Raw genomic sequence first — 9,591 nt, 5'->3', positions numbered from 1 at the left:
ATCTCATCTGATCTCGGAAACTAAGCAGGGTCAGGCCTGGTTAGTACTTGGATGGGAGACCACCTGGGAATACTGGGTGCTGTAGGCTTATACCATAGTCTTTCCAGACTGAAGGGTTGCCAACCATTCTCCTCCTTCCATCTCACTATGAAGCTAATCTTCTCCATGTTGGATGATCCAGTGATATGCAAAAATCTTTGGGAGATCTCCAAAGCTGCCTTCCTTCTGTTTCAAAGTCATTTACACTAGGGCCTGCTTCATGGAGGAATGTTGTCCCAGTAAAAATACTAAAGCCTCCTTGGATGGAGAAACTGGTCTTTTTGGGGACTGTGACAGGTTACCTTCAAACGAGAGCAACATGCATGCGAGAACACAAAAGGTGCGTGTTGAGATAGCATGACACTTTTTATGTAGAATGTGGCTTTGATTGTTCTATTCCAGTCATTTTCAACCATTGTGCCGTGGCACACTGGTGTGCCACGAATGGTCTGTAGGTGTGCCATGGGAGTTTGGGGGAGAGTTGTTTATTAGTAGGGCCATTGGAGAATGTGTGCCCCCACCAACAGCTGGTGTGCCTTGTCAATTGGCAAAAATCTGATGGTGTGCCTTGACAATTTTAGTGCCTTGTCGGTGTGCCATGAGATGAACAAGGTTGAAAATCACTGTTCTATTCTGTAAGATTGTGGGATGGTGAAGAACAGTGACTAGCTATTCTGTGAGGAAGATAACTTTGGAGATAATAGAACACAAAAGTTCTCCTTCACACCAAAAAAAGGTGGGCAGATTGCTTACTTGGTTCCTGTTTCTTTAGGCTTAACACAATGTTGCAGTTTCACAACTTTAGGCTGGGTGCAGATAACCTTGGCTTCAGAGCTTACAACCTGAATGTGGGAGTAAACAAACCAATCTTAACTAAATTCCCTCCGGCAATGAAGCTGTGCCAATGGATTACTTGCTGCATCCTATGATGGGGTATGTGTGTGCAGTCACAGAGGTCCTCATGATAAGGGAACTTCTATTTCTTTACCCTGACACAAGCCTCCACTGCCCGAATGGATCAACCTAATTCTGTGACAGCCATTTTGAGTCCTACCATGGAGTTGTATAGCATTCTGGTAAATAAACCTGTTTACCAACACTTGGGTGAAGCCTGCCACCACATAGCCACCATAACTTTTCATATTTTCCTATGCCCCCCTTTAATGGCTAGGACATTGATGAAGGGGAAAGCCAGTCAACAAGAGACTGACAGTCTAGTCAGAAGAAAGTCCAATTGTATTCAAGGGGTCTTGCTCTCAGGGAAGCATACATGGGATTGCAGCCTGAATTAAAAGTAATGCAAGGCTAGGATGCCAACAACAGGTTGCCATGCTGGGTGTTGAGTAGTCACATGGGATTGGATATTGTGGAATGGACTCAGCTCTACTTCTATCTTATGACTATGTATGAGGCAAGGACACTCAGACCCTCCACTAAAATAAGCACTTGTTGTTGGCATCCTTCAGTCTCGAAAGACTATGGTATCACGCTCTGAATGGTGGTTCTGGAACAGCATCTAGTGTGGCTGAAAAGGCTGATTCGGGAGTGACAATCCCTTCCACACCGGGAGCAAGTGCAGTCTGTCCCTGGTCTGTCTCCCTGGCTATGGGCCTTCCTTCTTTGCCTCTTTGCCTCAGACTTCTGGCCAAGTGTCTCTTCAAACTGGGAAAGGCCATGCTGCATAGCCTGTCTCAAAGCGGGCCGCTCAGAGGCCAGGGTTTCCCACTTGTTGAGGTCCATCCCTAAGGCCTTCAGATCCCTCTTGCAGATGTCCTTGTATCGCAGCTGTGGTCTACCTGTAGGGCGCTTTCCTTGCACGAGTTCTCCATAGAGGAGATCCTTTGGGATCCGGCCAGCATCCATTCTCACGACATGACCGAGCCAACGCAGGCGTCTCTGTTTCAGCAGTGAATACATGCTAGGGATTCCAGCACGTTCCAGGACTGTGTTGTTTGGAACTTTGTCCTGCCAGGTGATGCCGAGGATGCGTCGGAGGCAGCGCATGTGGAAAGCGCTCAGTTTCCTCTCTTGTTGTGAGCGAAGAGTCCATGACTCGCTGCAGTACAGAAGTGTACTCAGGACGCAAGCTCTGTAGACCTGGATCTTGGTCTGTTCCGTCAGCTTCTTGTTGGACCAGACTCTCTTTGTGAGTCTGGAAAACGTGGTAGCTGCTTTACCGATGCGTTTGTTTAGCTCGGTATCGAGAGAAAGAGTGTCGGAGATCGTTGAGCCAAGGTACACAAAGTCATGGACAACCTCCAGTTCATGCTCAGAGATTGTAATGCAGGGAGGTGAGTCCACATCCTGAACCATGACCTGTGTTTTCTTCAGGCTGATTGTCAGTCCAAAATCTTGGCAGGCCTTGCTAAAACGATCCATGAGCTGCTGGAGATCTTTGGCAGAGTAGGTAGTGACAGCTGCATCGTCGGCAAAGAGGAAGTCATGCAGGCATTTCAGCTGGACTTTGGACTACAGTCACAATTACAACATACTAGAGATCTTCATGGTCTACCTACCCTAGCACACTTCTTTAAAGTTACAAGTATTGGTCTCTCTAATTTAAAAAAAAAAAAAAAGCATCAGCAGGACTCAAAATCTTAGAATTCAAGCCCAAACATGAAAGAAGGAACAACATCAAAAGGTGGAATTCGGTCCGACCTACTTCTGTTTGGATATTCAGCCAGTCTGAGTCATTATGGCCTTTGGGGGAAAAAAAAATCCATAGGAGTCCAAGTGCCCGTTTTAATGGAAATGCAGCCAAAGTGTTTTGCAGTGTGTACAATTTAAAAGTAATAAATAAGCACCTAGACTGTGTTGAAAAGAATTGCAATGTCCTGAGTTGTTTTGCTACACTGACATCCATAGTTATCTAAACCTTCCACAAAGTTTGAATGTAATGAACTCTGAATTTGTATTACATAAATCACAGCAAGTATGTAGGAAAAGGAGGGAGGCATATCCCTACGCAAATATGAGATGGAGCAATGGTGTAGCTAGAGGGGATGCAAAGTACTAAGTTTTGCAGATGCCTAGAAAGCGCCATGCAAGCAGCCCTTCCCCTTTGGAGTCATTCCAGATGGTGGGAGCAAAACGGAGGTGTTCGCCTCTGTTTTGCTCCAACTGCCTGAATGGCTCAGAAGGGGAAGGGCTGCTTGCATGGCGCGTTCAGACACCTGCAAAACTTATGTTTTGCACCCCCTCTACCTACTCCACTGAGATGGAGCAAGAAATGGCACTACTGTAAAAGAATCTGTAGATCAGGGGTCGCATGCCATTTTACTCTGGCCTTGGTGGGCCCTGGATCCACCACAAATGGCGCAATAAAGTAAGAGGTTAAGAAGTTTGGGAACACCTGTTTTATTCTTTAAACAGGCAGAGCAACCCTGCCACTCGCAATGCAGACATAGCGCACTGTGTCAACATCACTGTTTCAACACACACCTGCCTGTGGCTATATATAATAATCAGTAATATCCCTCAGACAAAATGTTCAGTGAGGAATGCTTGGTGGAGATTTGCAATTCTATCACCTGCAGTGGGTGGTTGAACATAGGAAGTTACTTTCTGCTGAGTCACACTATTGATTTGATATTGTTTACGTTGTTTGCAACTCTTCAGTTCCAGGTGGGAGTCTTTCTAGCCTTGCCTGGAAATTAGGGCACTTCCATGTGCATCTTTTTCCAGTACGCTCTTGTGCAAGTGTCATGTGCACTTATATGGTGTGCCTGACTCTCACAATCCATGTGGGGATGATGCCAGACCCCAGATGTTTTGCTAACTAGAAGGATCCTCAGGGGCAATAGCGCAAATATTGCACTAAGCTAGCATAAGTTGCTCGAGCCCTTCTTAAGAACTCTATTATAATTGTGCGTGTTCCTATTTCGCTTCCTGGTCGGTTGGCGCTACCATGAATAACACAAATTATCTGATGCCTGGAATAAAGGTTCATCGCAAGGGCCTGGACGTGCCAAGAAGGTCATCACAGAGACAGAATCCAACTGCTCAAAAGTCTTTGAATGGCAATGCAGTCGAAAGCAACTCGGGAATTGTCTTCCACAGACAATGAGAAAGTGGTATTTTGACTCCATGGGTGGATGATTAGGCTAAATGTCTGTCATGCAGAAGGTTTATCTACAAACACTGCTGCAAAGCTTTAGATTTTTTCCCCCCCACAATAAATGGTTGGTTGCAATCAAATGCTGCTCAGAGGAGAAACGTGGCCCATCGCTGTAATTACCAGTCTCTTGACTGAAACAAAGGGCAATTACAGCACACAGAAGAAGTGTGCTCGCAACCATGAAGCACTTGATTATAGAGTGGTGAGGCAATCAGCAAGCCACATATTTTTGCCTGCATGGGTCTAAGGCAGATTTCATTGGGGGGGGTGCCTGTTGGGTGGGGATTTTATAGGCTGAGTTAACTTCAAGAGTGTTTTAAGACGTGCGGCGCTGGCTTTTTCCCAAGATCAGCTTGTTCTCTTTGGGGCTTGAACAAAGAGAGGCAACACACTAATTCTGTAATAATACATTGGCCTCTCCGTCTGTCTTTGTGGATTTACCAGGCTGTTTGTTTGTTTGTTTTGCATGCTGTTGCGAGTTTGCCTTATCGCGTCTGACTGTGGAAGAGTACCCTGTGCTTAAAGTAAGCCTTTGTAATGAATATTATCTCTTGTGGGAATGTATTCCATAATCACACACCAGAAAAAAAATGCCAAGTCTCCCACACAATCTAGTGTTGTTTGTAGATTCTCAGACTATTGTTGCCTTGTGCCTGGAAAGCATTTATGCTGTCTGTATACCCTGATGCATAAAGCAATTTTTTTAAAGGTGGTATTTAAAACCACTGCTTGCCATCATCCTAATTTTTTCCCCATTAACTGTTTTGTCCCTAAATACCTGTGAGTTAAGACACAGAAAGAGAGCAGATTCAAAACAGTTGAATCTGTTCTTGCCAGGAGAACCAGGAGCTCAGGGGGCAGTAGGATAGTGAGGATGGAAGGCCTAGTGGGGAGTGTTGCTTGCATTATAAAGGAAACATAGGTCTCTTGTCAAACCAGAGACCTATTTTTCCATCATGAAACCTTCCTTTCCACAACAGGAGAGCAATGAAAAACGATAATAAAATAACTGTAAACAAATATTTGAAAGAATGGACTCTTAAATGTTGGGATGAGCTATGTAACTACTGCAATCATAGTTGGGGGTCTGTGGGGACCGCCCCACCCCCTCTTCCTAAGGGGGTAAGTCAACATCCTGCTGCAATGAAGTGAGCAGACCACAATTCATAGGCTCTCTAATGGGTTCCAGAAAGGACTCTCCACTGGAAGGTAACAGAAAATACATGGGTTGTCTCACCCCCCCCCCCCATGAGGCCTATTAGCATTGGAGGAAATGTCAGTGCACTGCTAACCTGTCTGATTAGGTGGTCTACATGGTTCTGCTCAGCAGAGGTGTCTGGCCTTTGGAGATGTGCCCTTAGGAATGAGGGACCCCTCATTTGTCTTCCTGGCTTTGGTCTCACCCCATCCTTTGGCCCTCTGACCCTATCAAGGCCTCCAAAGGGTTGGTCAGACCTTCGCTTTCCCCCTACTTTGATTCCTGAGAGCCTGTCTCTATCCTGATCCCTTTGCTTACTTTCCTTTTGTACCACCATTTGGATTCCTTCAGCTCTGTCTTCTTTGCCTCCCCTCCCCCACTCTGGTCTCTCCTTCCTGTTGGTTGCTCCAGCCATCCCTTCCCAGCTAGCTCTCTCTCTCTCTCTCTCTCTCTCTCTCTCTCTCTCTCTCTCTCTCTCTGTTTACCATCTTCTTCATTCTCTTGTCAATTTGCTCTATTTTCTTTCTACTTTTGGTCCTCTGCCCTGATGGGAAAAGGGGGCCTAGGCATCTATACGAAAAAGAGTTATAACGCAGAAGACCATTTTTCCTGAAGGAACCGTCCAACACCTGCTAGAGTAATGGACAGGGAGAGGAGAAAGTGGGTGGACTTCAGCAGCACTGGCACACACTAGATCTTATCCCCTCTTTCCCAAGCTGCCTGCCCATTTTTCTCCTTGGATATATGTTTGCAAAATGGCTGGCATATGTCCAAAGAGACCCACAGGAGATTGGTCAAAGTCCCAGGGAATAAGCAAAAAATATTTTTACTTACCTCCTGATGGCCATCTGATCCTGACTGGATGTAACATATGCTCCACCAGCGGGGCTGTGTTGGCACCAAGAGGGGACTGGATCAGGCAGTAACTTACTAGGCATTCCTAGAAAGCAAAACCTTACAATAATCTTTTTACTTTTAAACAGGTTCTGTTTATCACTTATCACCTTCTCTGTACTTATATTTTACAACAAGCATTCTCACATGGAGGTATGGTGAGCTTTCCTACAGTAACAAAAGTGAGCACAGTCTAGCCAGAGTTAAATGCTTCTAATTTCATTAAGTGTATGCTTAGATCTTTGTCTGGATGGCACCAATAGTTTTTGCAATAATTACCTTTTTTCCTTCCAGCATCCATGCTTCTGAATTCACTTTGAAACCTCAGCAAAGTGTCATGTGCCAGGCTATCAGCTTGGAATCCTCACTGCAAAAGCCTCACTGCAAAATCTTTGGGTATCGTTGTCATAATAAATAGTAAAGCACTTAAAATTTCTGCTGCACAAAAATTAAACGCTGTCTCTGCCAGCAGGCTTTGCTAAGGACTTGTGTTAAAAGATAGGAGAGAACTTTCCCTCAGCTGCCTCTATACCAGCCATTTTCAACCACGGTGCTATGGCACACTGGTGTGACGCGAAAGGTGTGCAGGTGTGCCATGGGAGTTTGAGGGAGGGTCATTTCTTAGTACAGCCATTGGGAGATATGAGCCCTCCCACCAACAGCATGGTGTGCCTTGTCAATTGTTCAAAAACTGATGGTGCGCCTTGACAATTTTAGCACTTTGTCAGTGTGCCGAGAGACAAAAAAGGTTGGAAATCACTGCTCTATACCCTTCCTCTTTTTCCTCATAGCAGCAGGCCTTGGGGAGGGGGGGCAGGGAGTAGAATCCTAGGCCCTGGAGGCTTGTAATATCTCAGCGCCCAGTCTTATGCTCATCTGGCACCAAATGATATAGCAACGCTGAAATGGCCGTCATTGTATCCTGCTGGGCCCAGGTCTCCTTGGCAGCCCTAGAACTGCCAAGAACTCCAGCAGCTGTAACTGGTTTACTAGGATCTGCGCAAGATAAATAGCTGGCACAGAACCAAGGAGACCCATGTCGGGCTCTGAGGCTCGGGAGGGCGGATAGGATTTGGCAGCAGCCTCTGCCACCATTCCCACCCCCCTCCTGGGCCTGAACCAAACTCCAGCCCACCCTCCCCCACCCTGAGACATCTCCCTACCAAGTGACAGGAACTCTTACTGCCGCATGCTCCTGTTCCAAGTCCTGCCAGCATGGAGGCCCAGCGCCAGCTGCCACTGGCCTCTCTGCCATGCATTGCCTGACAGCAGCAAAGTGCCTTACAGTACTTTTGTGACAGCCATTGCTGGGGCAATGCATAGGCCGCCGGTGCGGCCCTGGATCGGGCTGACCATCTCAATCTATACAGGGCTGATTTCCACTACAGTTTTAATAATAATAGAGGCTTGGGAGCAGTGTTGATGCTATGTTCCTTGGCATGATTCTCTTATCACCTCACCAAGCAGCATACATACGTTCATCTCACCTAGTTTCAAGAGGTGCAATAGTCCCCCATCTCCACTCTCTCCTTCCATCTGCTTTCTAGCGACAGCAACAACAGAACCCTCAGCTGTTTCCACTTTATTTTCCCAGCAGCACTGCCAGATGAAGGAAGCAGGTCACAATCCACCTTGATAAACTGAGAAAGAAGCACTCTATCTGCTGCTGTGGGTGCCACAATGGAAGTATATGTGACTGGGACTCTGCTTCACACATAATTCAGTCAACTCTTATGTTTTTGTTTGTTTCTATCAGAAGGGCCAGCGTGTGCAGGAGCCGGACGTCACATACAATTAATGTTATCCCCAATTCTAATTAATAGCATCAGACACTGTGTCTGTCTCTCTTGCCTACCGCCTTAAAAGCCTTACCATTTACATGACATAATGTCACCGTCTCTGACTTGCATATTTACCATCCTCACACTGAGCCAAGGAATTGGCATACCACTGAGTTTGAATCATGTGGCAGCACAATTGTTCCAACATGCAAACGTACGTGTTGTTCTGCTTCTGCATGTTTTCAGCACTCGTTGGTTGCACACAGTGCTGCTTGGACGGAACCAGTACTGTCATAAGCCCAACTTTTCCCCACCTCTCTGTAGCAGATTTTCATCTGTTTTAAACATTTTATCGTGAATAAATTATTTGGTCTGAACACGTTTCTATTGTGCATAAACATATGCTACCTTAAAAAACTTGTGAAGTATAAGGGATCAAGGCAGATTTATCAGCATTTTAATTGTTAAATCCATTGTACATACTGTGAGAAGTAGGGCTCACAACACAAGAAGGGAAAAGGACAGTAAACCCTGTTTTTACGCATGCACCCATCACCTGCTTTTCCTTTTTTTGTTAAGTACAGATAAGCATATGTCTTCAAAGAATTTGAGTAAGGTCTATGGCGCAATACTTTCCATGTAAACATTGTTCAAGCCCAAGGACCACAATACAACACAAATATAACAGAGTTGTGACTATCCAGGGAAGACCAGCCAAGATGGAGACACTCAGGGTTTTAGTACCTTCTGTAGCATGTGCCTGCCATTTCTATTTTATAAAACTCGACAGAGGTAGTGACTGACGGCATTGTGGTTGCTCTGCAAATATCCGCTATAGACGTGTAACCCTCAAAGGCCACCAAAGCGTCTGCCTCTCCCCCCCACCCCGGGAATGGGCTGTGATTCCTGATGGAAGCTCTTTCCCTAAGGATTGATATAAGGAATGCAGGATCTGAGCCACTGAGCCAATGTGTTGGCTAAGACCTTTTCCCCCCAACTGCAAACCCCTAAATGTTACAAAAAGAGCATCAGTCTTACAAAGATATTTTGTTCAGTTTTGTATCTTGTAAAAACTGAGCACTGGTCCGACATCTAATGTATGATAAGCCTTCTCCTTGGAATGAGAAGTATTTGGGCAAATAGAGGAAAAATCAAATGGAAAAGGATATTCACCTCTGGCATGAAGATGGGGTCTAGCCTAAGTACCACCTGCTCCAGAGCTCAGGATTAAGGAAAGCACCCCAGCTCCAAAACACTGCAAGCTGGTTATAACCACCAGAAAAAGCCCCTGGAGGGTAAACTCCTTCAGAGGGACCATTGCTAATGGTTCAAAAGGAAATCTTATGAGTGTGGACAGTACAGGATTGGGGTCCCATGAAGGAAATCTAAGGATCTGCAGCAGATTTAGTAAGGCTATCCCTTTTAAATACCACCTAATGTGTGGGTGTGCTGACAAAGACTCTCCAGAGCCTACTTCCAAGATCCCATTAAGGGCTGCTCAACACACTGTTGCTTAAACCCTTATCCAGGCTGTCCAGGATGTGCCTGACCTTGGATCTATT

Source organism: Tiliqua scincoides, chromosome 2, assembly GCF_035046505.1.
Source record: "Tiliqua scincoides isolate rTilSci1 chromosome 2, rTilSci1.hap2, whole genome shotgun sequence".
NCBI lineage: Eukaryota > Metazoa > Chordata > Lepidosauria > Squamata > Scincidae > Tiliqua > Tiliqua scincoides.
The sequence above is the reverse complement of the archived record's forward strand: the minus strand, read 5'-3'. Positions refer to the sequence as shown.